Genomic DNA, 13257 nt, shown 5'->3' on the forward strand with positions numbered 1-13257 from the left:
TCTTAACTCATTCATTCCAACGCTGCACAAGAAGTTTGCATTGTAACTTCCAATGGGCGGAGCCTACACCTTTTGACAGAATAAAATTATGTCCTCACATTTCAAACAAATGTTCATATCTCTGGAACCATAGGGGTTATGAAAGAAGTATAAATAGCAAACTCTTCAGCACAAACTATTTTTATAGTGGTAGTATTCTTTAGGTTCTAGGTCTTAAACTGAATTTTATAAGTCACAGTAACTGCTGTTTGTAGTATTTTGTAAATAACTTACAATATCTCAGCAACCACGCAAGTTACACACATACTATCAGCAACATTTTATTCATCTAGCTGAGAACTTTCATATGAGGCTAAGGAATTCTGTCTATGTTACATGGTTGTTGAGATATTTAAAAAATATGAAAATTATATCTATATAAGGTAATATCATAAAAACAGTTCATATCTCTCTACCTGTACTAGACAGAGGTCAAATATTAATGCAGTTGAGTTTGCCATCGTGTAAGTTTTAAGATGAAAACTTTTAAAACATTGTACATAGTATGGTTTTGGAATTATTGATGCAAATATGAGCAAGAAATATGTGACTCCTTGAGGTGTCAGTAGGAGTTAACTGCGAATGCACCTAGAGGCATCACTCGGATGTAATGAGAAAGCAGAAAACTAAACATTACTGCAGCTCCTAAGGTCCCGCAGAGTGAATGGCAAAATTTCACTCATGGGTTGTTTAATGCTTTGAGGACTTTGAAACCTCCTCAGGGAGAGTCTCTCCCAGCTCATCCTTGGTCCTTCACTCCCCTTAAAAGACCTAGAGAACAGGGTTCCTCGGAGGAGGAGGAGGAGGAGGTGGATTCAAATAAGGAATCCCTTGCTTACTCCTCTCAAATTCCTTCTCCTTTAGATAGTGGATTGGGGAAGAGGAATCTACTAATCCTGATACTCTTTTTGAGGAAATTTTTTTTGGAGACGCAATCTCTAGAACGGTGGAGTTTTTTTAAATGGGATTGTCCTCAGGTTTCTGAAGTACACGAAAGGTATTATGAGCTGCTGCAGATGGATTCTCCCAGACCTTCTGCTGTCCCTCCTGTTTTAACTGGCTTATTTGGATGTCTTTTCTAATGCTTCTAAAGCTCCTGACTCCCAGCCCCCTGCCCTAAGAAACCTGATAGGTTTTATAGGGTGCCTGAGGACTATAATTTTCTTTACAAGTGCCCTTCTGCTGACCCCTCGGTGGTGTCTGTGGCTTATGACAAGCCATGCCAGTTGCTACCTTCTCCTAAGTTACTGCCATCTGATAAAGATAGCAGAACCATGGAAAGGTTGGGGACAAAGGTTTATACCTCTGCTACTTTAGCTTTTAGGGTAGTCAGTTGTCAGACCCATATGTCCAGGTACATGTTGGCTCTTCTTTCCCAGGCCTGTCAGGTATTTTCTGATCTTTCTGACTCTGAAAGGAATGCTTCTGCTCTTTCCCTGTTATGGACTTCCAGGTGGTTCGTCATTCCATCAAGTGTAGTTATGATGCAGCATATGCTTCCTCTAGGGCTGCTGCTTTTGGGTCTGTAATGTGGACATATTCTTGGCTTCGGCTTCAACTTTTGCCTGATGATATTAAGGCTAAGTTGATGGATGCTCCTCTGGATAATAAACACTTGATGTTATGTTGTCCCTCTCGCCGTCTTTCTTACTGGATGGGTTCAGCTCCGACTCAGCCAATACACTAGCTTGAAGTCTCTGACCTGACTCATGGCTGAATACCTATCTCACAATGTATTGGAGTAACCCCCAGATCTCATTTGCTGCTTGACGAGTTTGAATGCTCTCTTCTTGGCTGTGGCTAAGTGATTTTTTATTACATTGCTAATAGCTGTTTCTTTGACAATTTTCGTGATATTAGAGTTATTGTAGTTTGTAGTTTAGACAATCTATCCTTTCTATAGGTTTTTGGCATAAATCGTTTATCGCCTGTTGTGTTGTTGCTTACTGGCTGCTGTCTTTTTTTTTTTTTTTTTTCTCTAGGCCTATCCTGTCCTTGTCAGTCTTGTGGTAATTGTGTATTTCCCTTTTAGCTCGTTTAAGTTAAAGGGCTATAGGTTACCCGTTTTTTATTAGAGGGTTTGAGTTGTCCGTTCCTCATCAGCTCGGCTAGGTCCATTTAAGTTAGAGGGCCTAGTGCCCGTTTAACTTAGAGGGTAGAGCTGTTAGTTCCCTGTACTGTTTTTTTGCCTGCGTGTTTAGCTTAGCTTATTTTTGGTATAATTGTTTTGCAGTTTCAACATGTCTAAAGAGTCCAAAGATAAAGGACCCAAAGTCTCTGGGTTCAAGAAATGCCAACAATGCTCCCACAAAATGTCTGTAACTGATGGGCACAGTGTCTTTGTGTACTGCTTAGGTGCTATTCACTTGCAGGAATCCTGCAGTTTTTGTCACTCCTTCAACTCTTGAGTGTTACATGAGAGGAAAAACAAACTGATTTTACGAGGTTTAATAAAGCCTTCTTTTTGATGAAGCTTTGTAATCTTCTCCAGCTACTAGTGACAAGTCCAAGAGATCTTCCTCGGCTCATTCAGAGCCTCCAAACAAATTGCCTAAATTGACTGAGAAATCTATCTCCTTGGCTCCACTGCCTTCGAAATCGAGGGAGATAATCTGTGCAGACAGATCTAGCTCTTCGGTTCCAAAATCTTCAGAACAGATAGAAACTACTTCTCGGAGTCGGTCCATTGAATTAGAACCAGTATCTCCGGCTTTGAGATCCCCTGTTCTTCAAAGATCTCGATCCCCCACTCTTTCATCCATGTCCGCTAGGAGCTTATCAGATGACTATGTGGACAAGGTGGTGCGCAGGCTTTTGAAGTTGCCAGCACTGGCAGAATTGTTCTCGGCTCCGACCCCATCAGTCTCGGAGCCTCCCTAGATGACTACATCCACTGTTCCTCCTCCGAGCCAAGCTGGATCTTCGGAGCCGGAATGGCAGATACCTCCTGTGGTAGACCCCTTGGTTCTGAGACCCCTTCGGGATTCTTCGGAACCGTTACCAGCTTCGACACTTTTGATGCCGTCCAGAGTGTCTAGGAGCTGTAGTACTCTGGTCGACTCCGGGGGGAGTCTCAGACCAGAGTCTCCTCTGTTCTGAGTCTGCCCCTCGGCTTTGGTGAGCTCAGTTCCTACATTGGCCTTGGAGCCAATCTCTTTGGTGCTGGGGATTTCCTCCACTTCCTCGGAACTGGGGGTGTCCTTGGAGCCTGGGAGATCGGCTTTCAAGGTGATGAGGAGTGTGCTGTCTCCTTCTGCAGCTCTACTCAGGGATACTGGCATTCTTCCCCCTCAACACCGGCGTCTACTTCGGCACCATCCTATCCACAGGACAGCAGAGATTCAGGGCCTCAGGAAGCCCCATATGGCAAGCCCCACTCTTCCGACACCTCCTCAGACTACCCATCTGAGGAACCACCTAGGAAGAAGACATGCAAGAGGAAGCATGTAGACTCCCCTGATATGTCCTTCACTTCTGACACTGACCTCGAGGAAGCAGAAGGGTCCCCACGGTCATCCTCTGAAGATATCTCTTTCTCAGACATCCTGGAGATCCTAAAACAGAGAGGGGGCTAGAAGCCCATCAGCCCTTCTGATGAGGAGTCAGTGTACCCGAAGGCCTTCAGATCTCAACCTTCAGCCTCCTGGGTTTCTCTGCCTTTCAATGAGCTTATGGATTTGGTTAGTCGAAAGGCGTGGGAGTCACCAGACACTATGGAGCCAGTCCCTAGGAGGCCAAATAAGTTCTTGCATAAGGAATTTTTTCTCAAAAGGTGTACCTGTAGATGCTGTGGTGGTGGTGGTGGCAGCCACCAAAAAGGAACTCTCTGAGATGTCCTCATCTGTCCATCCACCAAATAAGGATTCTGGAACGATGGACAGATACCGGAAGTGTGTTTTCTTGTCCGCGACTTTCACCCTCAGATCGCTGAACTACCTCACACACTTTACAAGACTTCAAAGAGACCTCCTGAAGGAGTTAGGAGATACTCTACAAGGTTCATTAGCTGCAGGGGTCTCAGAAAAAGTGACCGCACAGATATCCACCTTAAATTCCATAGTGAACTCCTCCATGAGGCTAATATCCTATGCTGCAGATGGAGTGAGCAAGGCAGCAGGTTCCGGAGTTACCCTGAGGAGGCACTCCTGGATGCGCTTGTGCAACTTTGCAGAGCCTTTCAAGTCTTCCTTTACCAACGCCCCTTTCAATGGTTCATATCTTTTTGGACCAAAAGTCAAGGACATAGTCACCAGATGTGAGCAGTAAGGGAAAACTCTCTCTGCCGTTGGAGTACATTTTTCTGTCCCTTCAAGACCTTATCCAAAAGGACAGAAGAGTGGAAAGATGTGGTTCAAAATATCCCAGGGAGTTTTTCAAGACGCACAAAGTGAATCCTTCCCCGGGGCAGAGGGGGAGGCAATAATGGTAGACATCGCCACGTGGCAGGGGGGACCTGCAAAACCAGGGTTACCACGATTCTTTTCGTGGCCAACCCCATCAGTGCTCCTGAAAGGAGGTCCTCCTGCTCTTCTCTGGAAGCAGTCTGGGAACGATTAACTTTGTACTTAGAAGTCTGGTGAAGTATCACAACAGACGTGGGTACAAAGTATAATATCAGGAGGATATTCCATTCTGTTTTGCCAGCCCATTCTGCAGATCAAAAGAATCCCGGATGTTCCACCCAGTCAGAGGGAACAAGCAACCATAGCAGTTCAAGAGTTGCTAAACAAGAGAGTCATCCAGGAAGTTCCCGCAGACCAAATAAGATTTGGAAATTACTCAAGATGCTTTTAATAACAAAAAGAACAGGGAACTGGAAACCCATTTTGGATCTCAGCAAGTTGAACGAATCTGTAAAGAAGTCCAAGTTCCGAATGGTAACACTGCAGTCTCTTCTTCTCTTTGTAGAGAAAGACGTGTTTGGATGTGCTCAGTAGACCTCCAAAATGCGTACTGCCACATAAAAATGGACAGAGCATCAAGGAGTCATCTATGCTTCCCGCTGGGAGCCAGTCATGATCAGTTTTGGGCTCTACCCTTTGGTCTCACTACAGCCCCCAGAGTGTTCACCAAATGCATGATAGTAGTAATGGCTCACATAAGACGCCTGGGATTCCAAGTTTTTCCATACCTGGATGACTAGCTCCTAACTGCCACCAAACAAGCATCTACTTCTACAGGCCAGGGACACTACACTGGATCTTTGTGCTCAGTTAGGTATAACAGTGAAATTTCAAAAATCTGCCTTGTTGCCTTGTCAATGTATTATATTTATTGATGCAGATCTGGACACTATTTCCATGATGGCTCACCTTCCTCCAGACAGAATCTCTGTCCTCAGACAGCAAATAGTCGGCATTCTTCCCAGGAGCAAGGTAAAAGCAAAGGTAGTCCTAAAACATCTTGGAACCATGGTGTCAACCATAACTCTTGTCCCTCTTGCCAGGATGCACATGAGAATCCTTCAGCTGCTTCTGTTTGCTCAATGGTCTGTTCATGAACTTCCTATGTCACATCCGATAACGATAATGGATTCATGCTAGAGAGATCTCCAATGGTGGCTTCAGTCCGATCGTGTGAACATCGGAAGACCCTTTGCTCCACAACAACCTGTTGCTACGGTGACCACAGACTCTTCTCAGATAGGGGCGGAAGACATTATCTGGGAAGAACAGTCTAAGGCACATGGCAAGAACACAAAGCTCAGTTGCACATCAGTGTTCTAGAGATGAGAGCAGTGCTTCTGGCATTGCAAGCACTTCAGGACTCTCTCCCACTAGGCACAACTGCAATCCAGACAGACAACATGTCCGTAGTCTGGTACATAAACAAGCAAGGAGGAACCAAATCATACCCCTTTGTTGAGAGGCACTAAGGGTATGGCAATGGGCAGTCTCTTCCTAACATTTTCTAGTAGCAATGCATATCCCGGGGAAATTCAACATGATAGCCGACAAGCTCAGCAGGGTGATTTTAATGCCTCACAAGTGGTCTCTGAAACAGAGCATAGCGGACAAGATTTTCCGAACTTGGGGCCAGCCTTGCTGTGACCTATTTGCAATCCCCCTGAATACCAGATGCAGCAGTTACTTTACCCTAATCCCTCCAGTGGGGGAGACACCGAGAGATGCATTCATCCATGATTGGCCCTCGGGACTACTATATGCCTTCCCTCCCTTTCCGCTAGTTCTCAAAGTCATTCAGTAAGCCAAGGTCTTGGGAAGCAGGCTAATTCTCATTGCTCCATATTGGCCTTGTCAGATTTGGTTTCCCTTCCTCTGACCTCATCTTCAGGAGAAGCCATGGGCTCTGGACCTAGTTCCAGACCTTCTGACTCATATGTCAGGTGCACTTCATCCTTCTCTCCAGACCCTCAATTTGACAGCTTGGCTGCTCCACTTCCAAACATAGTCAGGCTTCTAAATTTTACTCCAGTGATCAAACACATTTTGGTCTCTTCTCATAAGGCTTCCACCATGAAATTGTATTCTAGCAAATGGAATAGATTCTCCTACAGGCAAGAGCAAGAGACACAGATCTCTTCTATGCCTCTATTAGTTCAATTTTAAAATTCCTAGAGGGAACTTTTTCAGCTTGGCTGCAGCTACAATTAAAGTCCAATTAGCTGCAATTTCCAATTATCACATCGGTGAATACACTCCTAATGTTATGCTACACAGGCTGTGGAAAGCATTTTTAAAAGGAACTTGTTTGTTGAGACCTCCCATTAAAGAACCTCTATCACCTTGGGACCTAAATTTCATCCTTACTTATCTGACTTTACCCCCTTTTGAGCCTGCTTCTTCATGCGATTTAAAGTTTCTCTCTTTGAAGACCATCTTGTTAGTGGCCATTACATCTGCACAGAGTCTCAGAGTTACAAGCTCTATCTATTAAGCCACTATACCTAATCTTTCATAAGGATAGAGTATCCTTGAGAACTAATCCATCTTTTGTGCCAAAAATCTGCTCTCAATCCAATCTGAACCAGTCTATTGAACTTCCAGTTTTCTTTCCTAATCATTCCAACAAAGCAGAATACAAACTACATCAGTTGGATGTACATAGGCAACTGAGATTTTATTTACATAAAACCAAAGATTTCAGGAAAACAGTCCAGCTATTTGTTTCCTTTTCTGAAGCAAAGCGAGGCAAACCAGTCTCAAAAGTTACACGTTCAAATTGACTTACCAGTTGTATTACCTTTATATACAATTCACACAGTAGAAGTCTACCTTTCAAAATCAAAGGCCACTCAACTAGAGCTCTAGCAACATCCTCTGCTTACTATGCTAGACTGTCTATGGACAGCATTTGTGCAGCTGCTACATGGGCCAGACCCCATACTTTTATTACTCATTACAAGGTAGATTTGGCCTCCAGGGACAGCGCTTCTTTTGGGTCCACAGTGCTCAAAGGTGTACTCCCATGAGCCACCCAGAAAAATGGTGCTAGGGACGCTGTCCCATCCAGTAAGAAAGAAGGCGAGAGGGACAATATAACATAAAGAAGTTATGTACTTACCATAACATTCCATATTTTTTGTCCTGTCTTGCCCTTCTTTCTTATGTCCCTCCCTCCTTCCCCCAGCCAAGGCTCCTAGACGGCTGAGATGAGAGTCTTGTTCTGTCCTTCTACTGACACAGTTCCTCTAAAATTGCTTGTCTTTCCTCACATATATCTATATATGTATGTATATATATATATATATATATATATATATATATATATATATATATATATATATATATATATATATATATATATATATATATATATATATATATATATATATATATATATATATATATATATATATATATATATATATATATATATATATATATATATATATATATATAAAGATTTTTTTTATTTTTGTAGTATGTAAATAGGAATATACTTCCATTTATGGCTAGCACCAAACAAGATCTGGGGGTTATTTCAGTGCATTGTGGGATAGGTATTCAGCCACCAGCCATGTTAGAGACTTCGAGCTAGTGTATTGGCTGAGTCGGAGCCAAGTATCAGCTCCAAACTCATCCAGTAAGAAAGAAGGGCAAGAGAGGACAACAAACATGGAACATTATGGTAAGTACATAACTTCTTTTTTGGTGAACCTGCTAATGCTTTGTTTAAATCCCTTCAGGATAAGGGCAAGACTTTATAGGAACTTAAACATGTTTTTGTTTGTCCTATCTCTAAGTTTCAGAGAAATTACTCCAATAAACCAGCCTGTGTTCATTGGCAATCTCAACCTCACCCCAAGGGTAAGAAAGCTCCTGCTGTTAAAGCTACTCAGACTTCTATGCCCCAGAAGTCTTCTTTGACCTGATAAACCAGGTGCTGTCTGACTATCGGATTTTTCCCAGCCACTTTCCTCTTTCTCTGCCTCTCCTTGTTTGGTTAAAGATTACTCATGGCTCCTGGGTTCTGTCCATTATCTGCCAAGTGTATTTCATGGTCTGGAAATTTCTTCCCCCTTTTATGGGAATTCCTCAGCCCCCTCAGGAACAGATGTCTTTCTTTCCAGGAGTGCTTCGGGATCTCTTGGCTCAGGGTACTATTCAAAAAGTTCCAGTGTCCCAAGGGGAGAGGAGCTTTTACTCCAGAATGTTCCTAGTACCCAAGAAAGAGGGTACTTTGAGACCAATTGTATACATGTCTCATCTAAATACATTTGTGAAGGTGCCCTCTTTTTGAATGTTGTTTCTTCAGACTTTGTTCCCACTTTTGCTTCCTCGGGCTCACATGGTGTCTCTGGATCTCAAGGATGCTTATCTCCATGTCCTAATTCATCCCCTTTTCAGGAAGTTTTTTTTACATTTCTCTGTTGCTTTTTGGCATATTTCAGTTACCTGTTTTGCCCTTTGGCCTTGGTTGTTCACCAAATGCCTCGCTCCTGTGACTGAGTTTTGCTAAAGAGGGTTCCAAGTCTTTCCCTACATGGACGACCTCCTGTTTCAGGCATCCTGTCCAGAAACTTTATTGCAAAATCTTCATTTTGCAATCTGCCTTCTGCAGATCCTGGGGTTTACTATAAATTTCAAAAAGTCCTTTCTGACTGCTTGTCAGGATCATGTTTTTCTGGGGTGCAGGATCCAGCCTGTTCCTGTGCTGGCATCCCTGCCACCTCCCAAGGCCCTCTCGTTTCCTTTTTTTCAGTCCCTTCTTCCTCTGACCTCAGTAACAGCAAGGGAATTTCTGAGAGCTCTGGGGTTCATGGATTCCACTATTCCTATGCTCCCTTTTGCCAAACACCACATGAGAAAACTTCAGTAGTTTCTAAAGTCAGTTTGGCTTCAGCATTCTCATCCCTTCTATTTTTTAGATCCTCCTCTTCCATGTCTCAAGTAGGAACTACAGTAGTGGATTCAGCAGGCAACTTTTGTCTCCCTAATGGTGCAGAGAGTCATGGTCGCCTCATCATCAGAAAGATCACATCACACCGCAGTGATGTGGTATGTCAGTAAACAGGGGGCGGGGGGGGTCTTAAGGGACAAGGTCTTATGTTCTTTTGCCGGTTGGCACTCCTAGTGTGGGAACTAGCTATCTGGTTCCAAATGACTCTTTAGGCAGTGTCCATTCCTTCATGTCTAAACATTGTGGCAGACTCCCTGGCAGGTTCATAACTCAATCCCATGAAGGGATGCTTCACAGGGAAGTGTTTCTGGACATTGTCCACCAGTGGAGTACTCCTCACATGGATCTTTTTGTCTCCCGTCTGAACAGACAACTTCCTCTGTTTTGTGCCAGAGTCCTAGGTCTTCTAGTTTGGAAGGTGGATGCCTCTCTTTTTCTTAGAAGGAGATGTTTCTTTATGTTTTCCCTCCCCTTCCTCTCATTCCAGAAGTCCTGTTCAGAATACAACAGGATTATCCCAAAATCTTGTTGATGACTCCCTTTTGGCCGAGACAGCATTGGTTCTCTCTTCATCTGCATTTAGCTAAGGGCAGTCATCACAAGTTACCTCACAGGGTGGACCTACTCACACAAGATAAGGGATCTCACATCTATCCCCACCTGTCCACCCTTCAGCTGACATTGTGGGTGATTGGATTATGTTTCCACATAGACACCTTTTTTTCTGGGGATGGGCTTAGGGTCGTGCAGGATGCCAGAAAACCCACTACTAGGAAATCCTACCTATCCAAATAGAAGAGGTTTTCTGTTTGGTGTCTTTCTTGTAACCTGGATCCACTTTCCGTGGATGTTCCTTTGTGAATTGCTCAGTGCTGGGTTGGCGTAATCTTCTGTTAAGGACCACTTCATAGGTTCATAGGACGATACTAGGCTATTGGCCAAGAGGCCGTTATAAGCCTAGCCAAGAATTTTGCCCATGTTCACACAAAGTCACCACCTGGTTCCCCTGTCCAGCAGGAACACAGGTGGAATCCCAGGGGTGTGTTTTCTGTTTCCCATCCAGTCATCCAGGTTCTTGTTAAAGAGGGCTAGTGAGGTGCTCTGTTTGACATGGAGAGGGAGTCTGTACCACAGATGGGGGAGTCTTTGGTATACATATCCTGCCAACAAATTCTGTTAATGTCACAGACCAGGTTGAGGCCTTGCATGTGGGTTGCACGAGTGGAGTTTGACTTACTGATATGCAGCAACTCCATCAAGGCTGAGTCTGAGATGGCCTTGTATACCAGACACAGGTCACCTCTGAGCAGTCTGTACAAGACTGAGTAGAGGGACAGGGCTTTTTGCCTGTGTATATAGGATAGGTGTTTAGAATATTGTACTCTATAATGGATCTGATAATGGGGGAGTTGTACAGGGATGTTATGACCTCCTTGTTCCTGAATGAAATACCCTTACTTATGATGTGGGCCATGTAGAAAGCCTTCTGTACAACAGAGGCAAACGTGGTGGTCAAAAGTCAGGTTGCTATCAACCTAGGTACCCAAGTCCCTCATGACTGATTGCATGATTAGTACATTGTTATTAATGTTATAATTAGTGGGGATGCCATTTTCCCCAAAGGGGATAATGATGCATTTCTATGCATTCAGCCTGAGACCATACTTCTTGCACCAGTGATTAGTTTGGGTAAGTCCCTCTTGGAGGATGTTCACATTGCTAGGAAAATTTAAGACATCACCCAGCTTGCACTCCTCTGCAAACTTTTTCAGCCACAGACCACTGGTTTTGGCTTGCACCTCAGAAAAGTACATCCCTAATGGTAGAGGCCTCAAGACCGATCCTTGGGGTATGCCTCTCATTACAGGTGTACTACTAAAGGCGGCTTCTCCTATTTTGACTGAGTGAGTTCTGTCAGTGAACCAGTTAGCTACTCATCTGGTAACATGCAGGTTGATGCCTATCTGGGAGAGTTTTATCTGTTTTGCCTGAGTGGGGAATAGTGTCGAAGGTTTTGGCTAGATCAAGATAGGCAGTGTGCACCATCTTCCGTTTGTCCATGGCTTTGGTGACTATTTCAAAGAAGTCAAACAAGTTTAACAGGCATGATCATTATGAGTATTGTCTGCTTTTAATACCTCCTTTAGCTTCTAGATTTGAAGCTAAACAATTCCTTAAAGGCATCCTTCATATTAAGCCTCACAGGAAGCCTGTTCTTCCTCCCTGGGGTCTTAATTTTGTTTTAAAAAAACTGACACAGGCTCCTTTTGAACCTGCAGCCTCAGCTTCCTTGCAACTTTGCTCTTGGAAAACTACTTTTGTAGCCCTTACTTCTGCCAGACGGGAGTCTGAGCTTCAAGCCCTTATGGCTTGTCCTCCTTTTTCGGTGCTTCATAAAGACAGGGTGTCACTTCATACTAATCCTTCTTTTATGCCCAAGGTGGTGAATGAGTTGTCTCTTAATCAGTTTATTCATTTGCCCTCTTTTTTCCATTCTCTGCAGTCTGCCAGTCAGAAGGTGCAGCACGCATTTAATGTGATAGACAATTCAGATTTTATTTGGATAAGACTAGGACTTTTCGAAAATCTGATCAGTTCTTTGTTTCCTTTCATCCTAGGCCTTTACGATTGGGTGTATCCAAGCAAACTATTTCTTCTTGGATTTCTAAAGCTATTTCTTTTTGTTATTCTGTTCATGGTAAGAGTCCTCCTTCTTCTGTTAAGGTTCATTCTACTAGAGCTGTGGGTTCCTCTGGTGCTTTTTGCAAGCGTTTGGATACTAACTCTGTTCTTGAGGCAGCTACCTGGACTTCTATGCATACCTTTACTAAGCACTACAAGTTGGATGGAATTTCCAGAACTAGAGCTGGTTTTGCTAGGGCCATCCTTCATGGCTTCTTAGAGAGCTGTGCTGGTCCTTCTTCCTCCCTCTCTTCTTCCTGAGCTTTGGCACTCTTCCTACCTATTGTAATGAATACTCTAACACTGAAATGGAAGGACATATTGTAAAATCTTCCCATAACGGTAGATGTCCTTTTCTTCACTTCTGCAGTATTTACTCCCTCCCTTTGCTCCTGGTCAATTTCTGCTCTGGATATACTGATTATCTCTCTATTTCTTGGACTGTCATTCCTACTGGAGTTTCTAGTTCTGAGGATGGTACATCCAGACATCACCTTTTTGCCCTTTGCCACACAAGGAGCATACATGTGATGTACAGCGTACCTTAAAGCAACGTAAAGGCTTTGGTATTCTGGTCAAACATCAGGCCACCCTTGGCAGGGGATCCCTGTTGTAATGAATACTGCAACAGTGAAGAGAAGGACATCTACCGTTATGGCAAGAATTTACACAACTGTACTTTATACAAGTAAATAGAGACAGAGTAGGCTGTGTACTGGCACGCTATCTGCAGAACTGTTTGTTAAATATTGTTATTTTTTTACTATCACCTATACCCACAAATTGTACAGAAAGACTTTATTGTGAAAGGCTGTTGAGATGTATAGACTGATAAGCTTTATAGCTAAATACTATGTTAGCTGCCCTTGTGGGCCATTTTAAGCCCAACCAATTTCCCTTTCAAAGTTAAGAATCAAATGCTTTACCTTGTGTCTTAGAGGTAAAACCGTAATCACTATGCCAGACTAAACCCCACTACACTTTCTTTTATTCATTTGTTAACCAGCTAGACTGACATGGCTTAATGATTGTTTACAGGGTTGACTCGAGAGCAATATCTAGTTAGGAGCTTTGCTCAAAAACAATCTAAAGTAACACAAAAAACATTTTTTGTGGAACAAATAAGTCATTTTATTCCATCCCTTCCTTTTAAGTTTGCAGTGTATAAAAAAT

General features: G+C 43.2%; 1 protein-coding gene across 1 annotated transcript in view; it reads left to right on the forward strand.

Moving 5' to 3' along the window:
* Positions 1 to 13257, forward strand: part of DNAH2 (dynein axonemal heavy chain 2) — a 6636854-nt gene that overhangs the window by 6300475 nt on the left and 323122 nt on the right. The window lies entirely within an intron of this gene.

Source organism: Protopterus annectens, chromosome 7.part0 (assembly GCF_019279795.1).
Source record: "Protopterus annectens isolate FY-2018-M chromosome 7.part0, PAN1.0, whole genome shotgun sequence".
In the NCBI taxonomy this organism is placed as follows: domain Eukaryota; kingdom Metazoa; phylum Chordata; order Ceratodontiformes; family Protopteridae; genus Protopterus; species Protopterus annectens.